The 17313-nt window shown below is 40.9% G+C and overlaps 1 protein-coding gene across 8 annotated transcripts in view; it reads left to right on the top strand.

Moving 5' to 3' along the window:
- Window positions 1–17313, top strand: part of FAM83H (family with sequence similarity 83 member H) — a 1342513-nt gene that overhangs the window by 298623 nt on the left and 1026577 nt on the right. The gene's annotated exons all lie outside the window — the stretch shown is intronic.

The raw sequence follows: 17313 nt of genomic DNA, 5'->3' as shown, positions 1-17313 counted from the left end.
TTTCATGTTTTTAATACATCTAAACCTTTCATTGTGGATCTAGACTTTTCATTGTGGTCTTTCAGAAAATATTTAACCTTTGAGAGTACTTGCATTTATTTAGTGGCACTGTGGCTCCATGTTTCTGAAAGTCTTGCTGCTTGATTAAACACTACCATTTGTATAAGCATTCCTTTTAATAAGCATTATTGAGTAGCCTGGTAAGATCCTTAAAGTAGCTGGCTTTGGGTGTTCTGGTGGCAGCAGATTTACCTCATAGTCTAGGTAGAGGTGAGAGAGCGGGTAAGCTATGCCAGCCTTTTCCAGGTGTGTGTGTGTGTGTGTGTGACAGCTACTTTGAACAGGGACACTGTGAGAGCACTGATTTCATAGAGTGGATGGTGGAGAACTCTGCTTGGATCACCTAGCTAAGGACTCTGCTCTCTAGTGGTCAGTTGGGAGTCTTATTTTGAGCATGGAAAGAAAGCCCAGCCCCGAATTGGTGTGTGCATTTCATGTGTGCTCATCAGGAAAATTTTACTTGGTGCAGAGAGGTGCATCTGAAAATACTGTCTTTTTTTCTCACAGTGAACATTCCCCAACAGTGTCAGTGCTGAGGATTTGAGGCTCCTTGATCACTGGTCCAGCGGAGGGACATCACAGTAACATAGGCAATTTAGTTTTCAAGGGTAGTAGGCACTGAATTTGTTGATGAAAATTTGAAATGTAAAGTTGTTTGCCAGTAGCAACCTCTTTATTAGTTACAGATCTCTTGAATGTGGAATTATTTGGATGACTTTTACTTCTGCAGCGATTGCGCTTCTTGATTGAAACTGGTGGACTGTAATAACAAAAGTTTGAGTGGCCTTTTATGGTTGAAATGTTCTGAACTGGGCAGTTTTGTCTTTGATTCATACGTTTTGTTTCACTGCTTACTGGAAAAATGTTCAAAACTATAAATTTCAAACATTCCCTAACAAGTGGTGCTGTATTATACAAGGAATATGATTCACCTTCCTGATTGTATTAAATTAAAGAACTTGTGTGTTTGTATGGTCCTAAATTGTATGCAAAGGAGCCTGTGATTTGAAAGCAGCCCAAAGGTAAACTTATCCACCACTGGCCAGATGTATTTTCTTTGAATGCGAGTTTCAATGCCGTTTCAAGGGCAGAGAAGTTGAAGTCTGTTTTCATTGTGTAACTGTATTGCTTTGTTTAGCAAATGTCTGTCAATGTGTTTGCTATAAAATTTGAAATAAACATTTTAAATTAAATCCAAATATCTGTAATCATTGTAGAGGTTGAGCAGAAAACTGTATGCACACAGAGGTTTGAACAGTAAATGGAGAGAAGTAACAAAGTAATGGGACACTGGAATAGTTGGGGGGGGCTGTGTATTGGGGGTCCTGATCATAACCCTGCGTAAGGCCCCATTGGACCAAGATCCGTCCCTGAATACAAACTTTCCAGATGTAGACATGATACGAATGTGATGAAGATCCAGTGCTTAATAATGGAAAGAGAGAAATGAAGGCAAACCTAACCACTAAGAAAGTAGGTGCTACAGCTTCAGCGTAAGGAATTCCAGTTTGTACTGGGGGTGTAGCTTAATAGGTGTGATTTCATTAATACTTTAAGGCAAGTGTGGAGAGGGGTAGATAGAAAGTACCTCACCTTCTCTTTAGAAAATGCCCTTCCTTTGTAAGTTTTGTAATACACCTAAAAAGATAGATGAGGGGTATAAAAAGGAGCGGCTAGTCAGCTAGTAAGGCTTGCTGGGATGGAGTAGGTGGAGAACTGGTCTGTTTAATCATGCCAGAGTAGGAATGGTAAGTGAAAATTGAGGATTAGGCACTAATAATTGTATCAGCAGATGGGAGGTTTTAGCTCTTTGACTCTAAGCAGAGCAGTTTAGCAGAAAGTTATTGTTAAATTGTCAATTGCTTTCTGTGGTGTGGCTTTAGACTCATCTCGAATATAAGCGCGTAAACGGGCAGCTTTGTGTTACAAGATTTTTCTAGAGAAAAGAACGGTGTAACCACTGTGAAACCCATTCAGAAATCTTCAGCTCGTCTAAGTAAATTCATTGGTTAAGAAACGATGCTAAGATTCTTGGCATGCAACTTTCTTTCAGCAGGGGATACAGGAGAAATTGTTGACTTTTGTGTAGACTAATGACAAAAAAACAGCCTTTTAAAAGGGTCATGGATTTTAAAGGCTTATAGAATCAAATCTGGGCAAGAAGAGATATATAGTTCATTTACAAAGGTTCAACACACTCGCTGGGTGTACAGTTGCATTTTTTGGACTCATTGCTGTGACATGGCCTTACCTTTGTGCTATGTGTATTCAGCTGTTATGTTGTGTGTCTTGCAAATGCATTTGTGGCCTTCTGCTAGGGATCCAGTTGCTACATTTGTGTGAACTACCCTTATTACAGATTCCCCTATCTTATTCACAGATGCTAACATTTTCCATGGATCATTCCTTGTGACATGGCTTCTATCATTATGGCTTTGGGTTCCAGTGTTATGCAGTGGGTCAAGAAGTGCAGGAAAGGTGGGGTATCTAATGTTTGATTAAAATATTATCATTAGTGATTAGGAGTTAAAAGGTTACCATCCTAAGGGATTACAGTAATTAGGTCTGTTTTTGGAAGATGACATTGCAGTGGCTAAATATCTTGGAAATGTGAAAGAAAGTGTCTCTAGAAAGACTATAAAGTAATTTAAGTAGAATGGAAACCTGTGGGATGTTTCCTCATGCACTCGAGCTGAAAATGAGCCTGGTGGAAAATGTTGCATTACTGTTATCACATGCAAACATCACAAAAAAGTGTGCAAGATGTAAAGAAAAGGGAAATTGTATAGGGCTTTCAGTCATATGGAAGCTGATAAGTCATTGTTCAAAAAGAAGCATGTGACATGGCTTGATTAATGTGATATGTCCTGAGGGTGGGACTCTCCTGCATTGTAATTCATGGGGACAGTATGAGATGTGGGGAAAACTGGGATAAACAGGGAGAGTCATTTCTGCACCCTGGAGTACTTTTAACAGCTCTGAAGACGGCTATGCTGAGTCTACATGTCCTTTTAGCAGCCAAGTGTGATTTTTGGCTGGGGTATTCACTTTCCTTCCACATTGCAAAGATGGATTGTAGGTGAAATGGTGCTCTCCCAATTGCTCATTAGTATGTGTGATTTCTGATTGTGTATTTGTATTCCATAACAGACTGTTATCCTGTCCAGGATTAGTTTCTTTTCCTTGAGTCTGATGAGTGCTGGGATAGTGCGGCTCCTCAGTGACCCTGCATTAGCTAAAGCAGGCACTGGAGAAGATGTAATGAATGTATTTGCCGGAATAAAAGGTCATAGTTTGAAGTACTGTACACCTCCCTGATGACTTAAGTGATCACCTTCTTACCTATATAATTAAGCATAAAGCCATCAACCCCCACCAACCCATACTCAGAATGGTAAGAAACAAAAAGAACTTTAACCTTGCCAATTTCCAACAGGAACTCGACTCCTGTAAATGGTCAATTCTAAAACACCTCCCCTTAGAGGAAGCAGTTGTATACTTCAACAACAAATTCCTTGAGATCTGTGACTCTCATGCACCTGTTTGCTCAATAAGAATAAAGGCAAAAACTGTGCCATGGCTTTCCAAAGAATCCAATCTAAAAATCACCCTTAGAAACAAAGCATGGGCATTATGGCATACTACAAAAGACCCCCAAGATTACATTAAATATAGGCATTCAAGGAATGAGACTAAAAAATCCATTGTACTAGACAGAAAAACTACTATTATAATCTACAGCAAATAAATCAAAACAACCCTCAGAAGTTTTGGGCAGGTTTAAATAAACTATTACATCCTGGACAAACTTCCACCCCGACCCCTCCCCCACCATTGATAAACCACATGAGGAAGTCTCAGACAGTTTTAACCGATTTCTTTATGGAGACAATCCAAGCCCTAGCTTAGCCAACTACCTCCAAGCTCCCCTGGCCCTGAGGACACCACCCCTAGTAATCAACTCTCATTCAGATTCCAACCAGTTGCCACTTCACTTATCTATCCCTACCTTGATCAAAAAATTAAAACCAACTACTCTCTCTGCTGATCTACTCCCTCCCGAGTATCTACAAAAAGCAGCTGATGCCATTGCTTACCCCCATCTGTATACTCAATTAAACCATAGTAGAAGCTAAAATCCCCACCATCTGGCAAATATTCTATGTAATCCCACTTCACAAAGGAGGTAGCTCTTATAGGCCAATAGCTATATTATCTCCACTTGTAAAGATTATGGAAAAATGTATTCATAGACACCTGCTGCACCACCTAATTAAGGATAACCTTATGGCAGACTCCCAGCATGGCTTCCGACCTCACCACAGCACTACTTCAGCCCTCCTAGACTTCTCCAACACCGTAAACCATAATCGCAGCAATAATAACATATCCTGTGCCATCTTCTTGGATCTCTGCAAGGCATTTGATATGATTGAACACCAACTTCTAATCCACACCCTGAAAACATTCTGTCTAGATACTAAAGCCCTTGAATGGTTCCAATCTTATCTGAGTGGCAGACAGCAGGCTGTCCTTTGGCAAGACAAACTATCTAACGTCGTACCAAACTCCCTTGGTGTACCACAGGGGTTCTATACTAGGGCCCCTTCTGTTCTCCATTTTCATCAGTGACCTTTATACTGTTATCCCAAAAGTCAGCTGTATCCAATCCGCTGATGACTCCACCCTGATCTGCTTGGCCACATCTCAGACAGAACTATGGTTAGCTACCTAGAACACCTTCAGCATAATAGAAAACTGGCTTTCTGGTCACCGTCTGATCTTAAATACTAAAAAAAACAATATGTTTCTCACCCAACTCATAGGCTACTGCATTTACTTTTACCATAAAATCCAAAAATGGCACGATAATCTCCCCAGACACCTCTACAAAACTACTTGGTGTTATCCTGGATAACAATCTTAAATTCGACCCGCATGTTAATCAAACCATCAAAACTATCAGTAAAACAATGGGGTCACTTTACAGGATAAAAGCCTTCTTAACCCCACCTGCTAGAATTGCCATAGCTTACTCTCGCCTACTTTCAACTCTTATGTATGCACCCCCTTTACTCTCTAATTTAAACAACCTGCCCATCAACAAACTCTCTATCTGCTACAACCACATCGCCAGGTTTGCCACTGTTCTGCCTTATAGGACACACCACTGTATCAATCTAAACCAGCTTGGGTGGCTAGAACTGTCCAGCTTGATCCAGTATAACCAATTGATTATGGCATATAAAATCCTTTACAATCCAGACAATACTCCTGCACTAAAAAGCATGATCACCCCTTATAACAATCCCAGACCTCTTCGATCTTCCAACACACTGCTAATTTAGACCATCAAAACTAATAACTCAGCCGGTGACTCTCTCTTTGCCAACTCTTCAGGTAGATCTTGGAACTCACTCCCAGCTGATATTACATTACTTACCACCCTGAGTCAATTTAAGGTAAGACTCAAACAATGTTTGACACTAAACTGGCTATGTCAATGTATCAAACTAGACTAACTCTCCTCTACTATGAGTTAATAACTATAATTTATCTTAGTTGTGTTACTTAATCCGGATTTACACTTGGGATTATCTCTAACCTTGGAATAAGTATGTAACCACTGTATATATTGTATCTGTAATCTTAACTTCTTATCTTGGCGCTTTTCTCCCCGGGCCTCCTCTGAAAATGGACTTGAATCCAGTCGGACTATCCTGGCCAACAAATGTAAAATAAAATAAATAAGATTGTATGGAGAGAGAGAAATAAAAAGAACCTGTTTTTAAGAGAATGTTAGAGAACTTCACAGTTTCTATATTGGTGTAGAGAGTTCAAAACATTATGGAAGAATTTAAGAATGCATTGGGAAGAACTTAGAGAGGGACTAGGGGAGGGCACGTTGTTTGCTACTTGCTAACAGCAGCCTTGCTTACTAGGCAAAAGATATGTGGAAAGAGGATCCACCATTTCTCTTCTACTCATTTGAGCTCATATCACATTACCTTGGGCAGAAGAAGTCATAGGTGATTGCTTAAATATTCATATTCTTGTAGTGCATTTAGTTATTTTTTTCATGTTATGAGCAAATGTGACATTGTTTTGTAGTGATGCCTGCATCCCGTGTGGTAAACTTTGCTCCCCCTGACTTATACCCTTACTTTATTATTCTCACTCCAGTATCACTGCACCACAGAGAACGGGAAATCCGTAATGTGCAGTTCAGTATCTGAATCCCACTGTTTTCAACATACACCAGTCTCAGACCACCCAAGACTCACTAACATGCAAGTATTACAGTCTCACTGCATTGTGAATTAAGCAAGAGAACATGAGCAGCTGCCACATCAAGCTATTTTGCTTGAGACCCTGCAACTCGAGCTTGACTAAATCCTAGTAACTGACTGTAAGCCAAATGGCCAGGATGGGCCACAAATGGTTCAAGCAGCCTTGCCTATCAGCCAAGACTGATTTCTATGTAAATCTTTTGCAGTGATGTCTTCCCATAGTTATAATATGATGAAGAGTCGTCGTCTTAGGATTCTGGGTTTGCAGTTCTTCTGTTGCTTCTTCAGCAGGCCATTTGGCACAATGGCTTATGAACTTGCAGTAATATAGAGAAGTCCTCAAGCTATGCCCTGGATAAGGGAAAAACATCAGACACTGTTCAATTCTCAGTACAGCAGCAGGACACAAGTGAAGTTTTACAGTTGTGCGTCCCATTCCTAACTTTAGCATATTAATCACCAAATCACTTTAATTTTATTTATAAAGCAAAAAATAAAAATCAAACTCCACAAACCAGACAGTGGCTGGATTTTTAAAGTTACACAGAGAGATGAACTTTTCAGTTTGCATCTGCAGCTAAACTTGTTTTAAAATTAGGGCAATGCACTCTATGGGGCATTTATTGTCTCTCTAGTGCTGGAATTGCATTTTGGCCCACCAACTGAAAATTTCTTGTGGGCCACCACTGCTTGTTGCCTCAGAAGTGCTTGTTTTCTCCAGTTTTGCAGTAGTAATTAGATGCAGGGTTACTGTACCCTCAATTCCTAGTTGGGCAACTTGTGCAGTAAAATGTGGGTAATGACTTGTGTGCATGGCATATGAAATCATGCCACATTTTATCATTACTGGTGTGCGACTTTGAAGGGTACAAGTCTTGTGAACATGTTGGAATCCTTCCCAGGAAAAAAAATGTGCCCATCTTTGTTATGGTTAACCAAATTCTAAGCCTACTGTACTCTGTGCTCTAGCTTTTGAAGTCAAAGTTATAGTAACCATCCTCAAACCAAAGTGGTCTTGTAAAAATGAAAGACTCTGTAATAATATTTGATATAGCTTAAATCAGCTCGACATGTCAGCAGTCAGTATTGCAAACAATGATTTAGCAGTAAAATGGCCAAGTTGATATGTCTTGTGCCTTTCAGCTTTTCCCGGTTAGGGGTCGCCACAGCGGAACTCCGGTCCACTAATGACTGGTAGTGGATTTTTACGTACCGGGTTACCAGCCCTGACGCACAACCTTCAACGAAGGCACGCCCCATTCACGTATGCCTCCACACAGAAGACGCTCTAGCTGAGAATCGAACGCGACAACGTCGTGCTATGAGGCGACAATGCTACCGCAGCACAACCACCGCAGTATACCACCACCGCATACATGAGAAATGAGAACCTGTTTTTTAATGCCCTGTGATGATGCATGTGTCCGTATGGATTCATTTGTTGTATAGAGTTTATAGCATTTAACTAGTTTTTAACATGTGTAATGAGTTGAATCAAAGAGTATATAAAGATTTTCTTAACTGATTTATTTGTGATTTTTATTTTTTTTTAATTTGTCATACACTAGCTAGGGACCGTTGCAAAATATTAAAAGTGTAGAGGATTATGCCTGCTATTTATACTGAGCAAAGCTGCAGCAAAAACTGAGCTTCTTGCTATCGCATCAAAGAAGCTTGGCCTTAAACCTTATTACAAGCCATTGTTCAGATTTTTTTCATCACTGCACCCTTTGTACTGCATAATTTCTGCTGTTATCTGAACTAATGGGAGGTTTAAGTGTACCTCTTTATCTGATTTGCCCGGCAAACCCAGTTATTATGGTAAAATTCCTGAAAGTTACAAGGTTAACCAATGAGTCATAAAACTTTAGAAGGGAAAGCTGACCAGTTGTCCCATACATAGTTCACTGCTGTGCTTCTTATTGAGTGTTTGACATAGTTTAATAGATGATTAATTTTTTAGAAGTTGATTTAAACTTTAGAAGTTTGTTTAGTAGTATTAAGAGTAACAGACTTGGTGTTTACCTTTAATAATCATGAGAATTCAATTAACTACTTAGCTGTAAATACTTGTTTATGAAAATTCTAGTTACAATATATAGGAAAACTACATTTGTTAATTCTTATGCTGCTAGTTCAGTGTGCCTCATATCTTAGGTTCATAGGTAGGTACTAGGCTATCTGCTCGAAGGCATTTATAAGCCTAGCCAGAATGTGTTGGCTTTCGCCGCCCCCTTAGATTAGTTCCCTGTGCCTCTGTCCAGCAAAGACATTGAAGTGATTGAAGCCATTGTTTTCCATCCACTCGTCAAGGTTTCTCTTGAAGAGAGTTAGCGAGGAGCGCTGCCTAATCTAGATTGGAATCTTGTTCCAAAGCATGGGAAGCCTCTGGGACAGGAATCTGTCCCTCCAGCACATCCTATTTATTGTTGTGGTGAGGTTTAGATCCCTAGAGTGTGTGGCTCGAGGGTGTAAGGTTTTCTTTAGGTGGAGCATGTCCATCAATTCTGGGTTGGACATAGCCTTATATGTCGGGCAGAGATCACCTCTGAGTAGGCGGTATGCAACTGAGTACAGCTGGAGTTTCTTCACTTGAGCTGTATAGGGCATCTGCTTGAGGCCAGTGATCCTCTTGTTGAGGTACTTCTGTGGTCTTTGCAGTTGTTGCAGGTGTCTTGTAAGGTACATCCCAAATGGGGCATTGTACTCTATGATGGGTCTGATGAGTGATGCATAGAGGGGCCCAATAACCTCTTTCGATCTGGATGCAAACTTTTGTGATTAGGTGGGCCACATAGAAGGATTTTCTAACCACTTTGCCAATGTGATTATCAAAGGAGAGGTTACTATCTACTTTGGTCCCCAGATCCCTTATTACGTCTTCCATATTTAGGGGGCTACCACCTATGTGGTAATTTGTGGGTAATTTGTTTTTTCCAAAGGGGATGACTATGCACTTTTTGGCATTTAGCTTTAGGTCATGGTTTTGACACCAGGTATCTGTCACAGTGAGACCCTTTTGGAGGATGTCTGTGTCAGCCGGAGAGTCAATTATAGCCGCTAGTTTGCAGTCATCTGCGAACTTGGTCAGCCATAGTCCTCCTGTGCTTGTCTGTATCTCTGAGAAGTATATGCCAAACAGGAGGGGTCCTAGGACTGAGCCCTGGGGAATGCCACTTGTAACCGGTTTAAAGTCAGACCTAGCTCCCGCAACTCTTACCATGTCTGTTCTGTCCGTGAGCCAGTTGGTAACCCATCTCGTGACGTAGGGGTTTATGTTCAGGCTGGTGAGCTTGTCTATAATACCAGAGTGGGGAATGGTGTCGAAGGCCTTTGCAAGGTGTAGGTAGGCTGTGTGGACCACCTTTCCCTTGTCTATAGCCTTGGTAACTGTCTCAAAGAAGTCCACCAAGTTTAGGAGGCATGATCTGCCCTTAACAAAGCCAAACTGGGTAGGGTCCAGTGTTTGGAGGTTTCCAATGTCTCTGTTAATGAGATCCATGATGATTCACTCCATAGCTTTGCAGACCAAGCTAGTCAGGCTAGATAGTTCCCAGGGTCCGTTATGGCTCCACCTTTGTGGAGTGGAATAACTGTTGCTCTGCGCCACTCTGTGTGGGCACATAGCCTGTGGAGAGGCTGAGTTTAAACTGTGTGTTTAGGTGAGGGGTTGGTTCATCTTTGAGCTCGTGTAGCACGCAACCTGAGACACCGTCCGGTCCCATTGATGGTGTGTTTTTGGCTTTGGAGAGGGCTGTTTTAACCTGAGCATCTGTGATTTCAGGGGCACTACATTCTTCTGGTATAGTTATGGGCCCTTTTGGGGCTGAGAGGGGGGTGAAGTTGCACTGAACCGGTCTGCCAGGATGTTGGCTATATCGGTCGGTTCAGTGTATTTTGTGCCATTCTGCACTAACTCTGAGCAGATCTGAGAATTGCCATTTAGATTCTTGACATAGCTAAAGAATGCCTTGTGGTTATCTTTGGAGTCCATGGCAACTTTTCTTTCGAAGCTAGCCTTGGATGATTTTGAGGGAATGTAATTTCTTGCTGATACTGATCAGGGATGTCTTCCCTTCTTGGGATTTTACTCTCTTCTGTACTAGTTTCCTCCTCCTATTGTATAGCTTGTTTATGACAGGGGTCCCACCAGACTGGTTTCCTTTTCTTGGAGGAGTGAGTCTTGGTTTTGTTGGGGATAGCACGCTCCATGCGTTCTTGTAGGTGCCGTAGAGTGCATTAGTAAAGGATTTTGCACCTTGGACAGTGTTATCCTATAGCATGGGGGCTTTGAAACTTCCCACCTCGGTCTTAGGTAATGTGAAGTCTGCTTTTAAAACGTTTTTCACGGTGGTTTCTTTGACCGGGGGTGGTGGCGGAATGTGGATATCCAGAGTGATTAGTTTATGGTCAGATCTAACCAGCGAGAGGTTGACCTCCAGTGTGGAACACCAGTCTCCCATGTTGGTGATGACCAGGTCCAATATGTTGTCACCTCTGGTGGGGGTGTTGACCAGTTGATCCAGGGCATTTGAGATTATAAATTCTAGGAAATGTTGGACAAGGGAGTTTGTACTTGAGTCGTTTTCCCAATTAATGTTTGGGTAATTGAAATCACCCAATGTCAGGGTGTTTGGTAGGATCTTTATGTTTCCAGGAATGCGGAATGAGGGTCCTGGGACATGGGTGATCTGTAGCAAACTATAATTTGAATAGCAGTTTTGCCCATTGTTAGTTGCACATGGATGATCTCTGAAGCATCGTGCTGTGCCACTAATCTGGAGGTGTGGGTATCCTTTATGAATATGGATACTCCCTCGCCTTTTGTATTTCGGTCCAGGTTTTGTGGCTGAAATGTATGGTATAAGTTGTAGCCTGGTAGTGCTGGGGTGGTCTTTGGAGCCTTAAACCAGATTTCTGTTACTGCACATATAGCGATTTTCTCCATACTGAGGAGTGACTTGAGTGCGTGCATTTTGAGGTTTAGACTTCTGGCATTGAGTAGCATTACCCTCGGTTTTTTGTTACTTGTGCTGTTTACAGCGGTGATCATATCATTACCTTGTGCTTAGTTTTATTAAAGCTCACCAACTGTTTTTAGAGTAAGAAGAAATTTAATATCGGCAGAGTAGGTAGCACAGCAGTTGAAAAATAGTTTATATCAATGTTTGGAAAAAATTCTCACTAGAGAATGTGTTAAAAGTAAAGTGCAATTATAAAATGAAATTTCAATTTTGTAAATTAAATAATTATTTTGTTACTGGATAAGCTCCCTTTGTGGAGGGAGTTCATTTACTTATAAATCATTGGAATATTATTGAGTCAGATGAAATGTTAGGCTTAAGGTTAAACTGTTAAGTTCAAAACTTCATATAAGAAGCCAACAAGCTTAATGGAGAGGTTGGTACCTATATGACTGCCGACAGAATTATGTTGTCTTGTAAGGAATGCAGCATTATGTCTCTGTTGATTTAACAACTTCCCATATTGTAAATGGGCAAAATGTATCCCAGTAGGATGGACACATTGTTATATAAAGGTGTGATCTATAATTATTAAATGTTCCTGTAATCAGTATCATGTGGGTCCAACTAAGTGCTTACTTAGGGAGTGCATTTTGGAACATCTTGGGGACATATGCAATAGATAACAGAAAAGTCTTGTAACACTGCATTTCCAGCATGTTCATAATTCTGGTCCAAGTCTATTAGTTTTTTTTATATTATACATTTGTAAGAATACGTAATTATTTATGATTGTTACAGCTATTTTATTAGAGCGAGAGACTTGGTACTTCAAATCGGGTAATCCCAATCTGCCCTGCTCTGTTGGAAGAGTAAGTTTATCCCACTTGACTCTTGCTGTCTTCCCCTCCCAGACAAAATCTTTAAACTCTCTGTATTAATTACTATCCACAACTTCTCCTCTGGTTGATATATTTTCAGATCAGGCATATTTTTAACTGCTTGTATCTTACCATCAATATCCCCATAACAGAGCTTCCATTTTCTCAATTTTTGTATTATCTTTTGTTTGGTCTCTACCCACGTATCCTTAGCTGCCACATCAGTATCATTTTTAACCCATACTCCTAAATACCTTTTTTTATCATGTCCCCATAAGTATGGATATTGTTGAACCTATTTGTATGTGGGTACATAACTTACCCCTATTTCTTTTGTTTTGGCTTCATTAATTTTGTATCTTGAAAAGGTATGAAATTGTCTCATGTTCCACAGCACTGTAATGTCCCTTTCTGGTTTTGTCAGGTGTAAAATAATGTCATCTGTAAATAGAGACAGCTTTTTTTTGTCTACTGCCTGATTCCTCTGCTCAAGCAGAGATTATGAGAGAGAGAGAGAGGACCCCCGCACACTTCATTTTCACCACCTATCCCTTATATTTTTTATATTTAACATTTGAGAACCGGGAAAGTCCGATTTGGAACAAAGCCAATTTTCAGCGGCGGCCTGGTTAGAAATGCTCCAGACGCATGTCTTTGTAACTTGGGAGGAGACTGGAGTACCTGGAAGAAACCCACACTAATGCAGGGAGAACATGCAGACTCTGTATAGAAGGCACCCCAGCCAAGAATCGAACGGGAGAACCTCTTGCTGTGAGGGGACAACGCTACCACTGTGCCGTCGCCAAATATCCTTATAATTTTTTCAGAGAATGCAAATGCTTCCAGTGCTCTGCTCAAAGTCCCAGTGCACTCTGTTAAATCTTTTCTCTGCATCAAGACCTACCAGCAAGATTGGCATTTTTCTTGCATTCTGCTTTCCTCTGGATCATCGCTGCTCTGTTAATGTCAAATGTTTGCTTCCCCTCCACAAAACCACATTGATCCATATAGATCGAGTTTGACATCACTTTTGTCATCCTTTTTGTCAGTATAGACATAAACACTTTTGTCATTATGATATGGAATTGAAGTGGGCCTGTTTGAGGCTGGATCTGATGGATCTTTACCCTCTTTGGATATTGTAGCTATTAACGCTTTCTTCGAGGATGTTTGCACTTCTCCTTCTGTTAAAATACTGTTAAAACCTTCAAGATCTTTATCGGTTTCCTCCCTAATAGCTTCCAAACCTTCACAGGAATGCCGTCTATTCCTGGGAGCTTTCCTACAGATTGGTTATACATCACCATTTTTATCTCATTTCCTCTTATCCTAACCATTGGTAACTGAGCCTCCTCTACCTCTAACCTTGGCATATTTAATTGTTCCCTAAGCATTTCCAGTTGTACCTTTTCTTGATTTCCATATTTCTCTGCTTTGTACAGACTTTCATAGTATTTTTGAAATATTTCCAATAATTCTCCAGGATCCCTTGTTATCTTCTTTGTTATAGGCTCCCTAAGCTTGGTGACAGCTCTTTCTATTTTTTTCTGTTGCCGGAGTCATTATGTTAAAGTTTTTTGTGCTCTAGCTGTATCAAAAAAAACAGTTGCTTAACAGCAATATTTTTAAACTCATGCATATTATCGAGGTAATCCCTTATTTTCTGTTTAGCATTCTGCAGTTGCTCCTTTTCGTTTTCTGTGAGATTCCCCGTATTTTGCAATATTTTTAACACTTGTCCCTCTAAGTAATACTTGCTACTTCTTAACCATATCTCCCTTCTTTTATTTCCACCGTATTTTTAAATTCCACTTTAATTTTATCCCATTCCCTAGCTGTATTTTCAGAAGAAATTTCTATCTTCTGTAATAGTTCCTGAATAATTTCCACTGCCAATTCCTCCCTTTTCAACAGATCGTTGGGAAAGCGCCAATTTTTATTTCATTACCCTGTGTTTTTGTTTTAATAGTTATTGGTGCATGATCTGAAAGTTATTGGATGCGTATCAAGACCTTCCCTGGGTTTATCCTTATACTATATTGCCATGGTTTGCAATACAGTCCAGAAAATAAAGCATCATATTGATCACAAACGGCACATTTTCATTCATTTTTCTTCATTCTTTGCAGTTCCACATCACTGCACTCTTTTCACAAAACTTTAGAAATGTATACTAAATGAATATATGAATTACAGACTCTGAACATGCTCAGCAATGTATTTGACTGTCAACAATTATCTCTATGATGTAAATTTAGTACAACTGTACAAATCATTGTTTCTGCTTTCACTGTGCCTTCTAGTGTACTTCTCTTGTATGTGCATATTGTGAATGTGTTTAATCATACCCATTAGTTTCATATAGGTTCATAGGTTTATACTAGGCTATCTGCCCTAAGGCATTTATAAGCCTAGCCCAAATTTTTGTGGCTTACGCCACCCCTTATATGAAAAAATACTGTGGCCATTAGTTTGTTGTGCCTCTGTCCAGCAGTGACACAGAGATGATTCCCGGGATAAACCTACGATCTCCCATCCACAGGTCAAGATTTCTCTTGAACAGAGCCAGCGAGGTGCTCTGCCTCACATGGACCGGGATTTTATTCCACAGCATAGGGAGTCTCTGAGTGATAAATCTATCCCTCCAGCACGTCCTATTTATATCCGGGCTAAGGTTTAAGTCGCTTGCTCTAGTGGTTTTGGTGGATTTGGATTTTTTGAGGTGGAGCATGTCCATTAATTCCGGGTTGGACATGGCCTTGTATGTCGGGCGCATGTCACCTCTGAGCAGACGGTATGCAACTGAATATAGCTGGAGTTTCTTCAATCTGGCAGCATATGACAGATTTTGGAGTCCCTTTATCCTTTTGGTGAGGAACTTTTGGGGTCTCTCCAATTGCTGCAGATGTCGGGTGAGATACATCCCGAATGGAGCATTGTACTCGATCATTGGTCTGATAAGTGAAGAGTACAGGGGAACAATGACCTCACTAGATCTGGATGTGAATCCCTTCATGATCAGGTGGGCAATGTAGAAGGTCTTTCTAACCACTTTAGCAACGTGAGTGTCAAAAGAAAGGCCACTGTCAACCTGGGTCCCCAGGTCCCTGATAACCTCTTCTGTGCTTAGTGGATTGCCACCTATATGGTAGCTTGGGGTTACCTTGTTTTTCCCGAAGGGTATGACTATACATTTTTTGGCATTTAACTTCAGGCCGTGGCTCTGGCACCAGCTATCTGTTTCCGTGAGTCCCTTCTGAAGGATATCCGTGTCCGATGCACTTTCCACTATGGCGCCCAGTTTGCAGTCGTCTGCAAACTTTGTCAGCCAAAGTCCTCCCATGTTGGCCTGTACTTCTGAGAAGTAGATGCCGAACAATAGGGGCCAAGGACCGAGCCCTGTGGGACACCACTTGTGACCGGCTTGGAGTCTGACATAGCGCCAGCAACTCTAACCCTGTGGGTTCTGTCCTTAAGCCAGTTTGCAACCCATCTTGTGACATATGGGTTTACATTTAAGCTGGTAAGTTTTTCTACAATACCCGAGTGGGGTATTGTGTCAAACCTTTGCAAGGTCAAGGTAGGCTGTATGGACTGCCTTTCCCTCATCAATGGCCTTGGTGACTGTTTCAAGAAGTCGACAAAGTTCAAAAGGCATGATCTGCCCTTGACGGCCAAACTGGGTCGGGTCCAATGTCTGCAAGTCCCCTATATCTTTGTTTATGAGCTCCATTATGATCCTCTCCATAGCTTTGCAGACTAGACTTGTTAAGCTTATGGGGCGGTAATTACCAGGGTCCGTAGAGGCACCGCCTTTGTGGAGTGGGACCACAGTTGCCATACGCCACTCCTTGGGCACGTATCCTGTGGTAAGGCTGAGATTAAACAGCTGCCTTATGTGTGGGTTTAATTCCTCATTTAGCTCGTGTAGCACACAGCCGGGGACACCATCCTGTCCCATTGATGCTGTGTTTTTAGCTTTAGAGAGAGCAGCTTTCACCTGCGCATTTGAGATGTCTGGGAGGCTACACTCTGCTGGGATAGTTCTCTCCTTTAGGGGGGGAGAGGGGGGTGAAGTTTGCACTGAACCTGTCTGCCAGTATGTTGGCAATGTCTGTGGGTTCAGTGATTTTTGTATCATTTTGGACTAATTCTGAGCATATCTGGGAGTTTCCACCCAGGTTCCTAACATAGCTGAAAAAGGCCTTATGATTGTCCTTTGAATCCATGGCAATTTTTCTCTCAAATTTTGCCTTAGTTGATTTTATGAGTGCTCGTATTTTTTTACTAATAATGATCAGGGGTGACTTCCCTTTTATGGATTTTGTTCTCTCATGTAATAGCTTTCTCCTCTTATTGTAAAGTTTGTTAATGGCTGGGGTCCACCAGACTGGACGTTTGCCCTTTGTGGAAAGAGTCTTGGTTTTATTTGGGATTGCCTGATCCATGCAGTCCTGGAGGTGTTCATAGAAGGCATTTGTAAGGGCCTTCCCAATGTAGGCCTTCCCAATGTTAGGTTGCTGAACTGACATGACCCAAAATAATAAATCAGAGGTTTTATAAGTATAGGATAGTTGTATATGATGTAGTGGTTTCCATTTGTGCCCAGAAGCAAATATTTATTTTTATTTTGACATTTTTTACCGGGATAGTCTGTCTGGGTTACAGAACCCTATTTCAGAGGAGGCCTAGGGAGAAAAGCTCCACATTTGTAACTTGGTTACGCATACTATACAATTGGTTAATTGTATAAGAATACACTGAATATTTACTGTCTACAGAGCAATAAGTGATGCTTACAGAATAGTTTATTTACAGTAGACATTCATACACAAATTGATGTAAGCTTCTTAAGGTAAATAGAATTTGTTTAGTGTGTGTTTGATTAACCTTGCGCAGATTGGAGTGAGTCGGTTAGTCAGCTTGATTCTGTCATAATGTTAGTCCTTTAATAAGTAGAATGATAGAGGCAAGAGTACGTTTGTGTATCGTGACACAGATTGGAGTGGGTTAGTCAGAATATTAGTCCTCTGGCAAAAAGAATAAAATGCTAGAGACAGAAAGGTGCATAGTATCTGTAGCTTTACTGTGATAGTTGGTAGATTATTTTAGGAGGGA

This window comes from Protopterus annectens, chromosome 3.part1 (assembly GCF_019279795.1).
Source record: "Protopterus annectens isolate FY-2018-M chromosome 3.part1, PAN1.0, whole genome shotgun sequence".
Taxonomy (NCBI): Eukaryota; Metazoa; Chordata; order Ceratodontiformes; family Protopteridae; genus Protopterus; species Protopterus annectens.
Note: the sequence above shows the minus strand (reverse complement) of the source record. Positions and strands in the feature narration are given on the sequence as shown.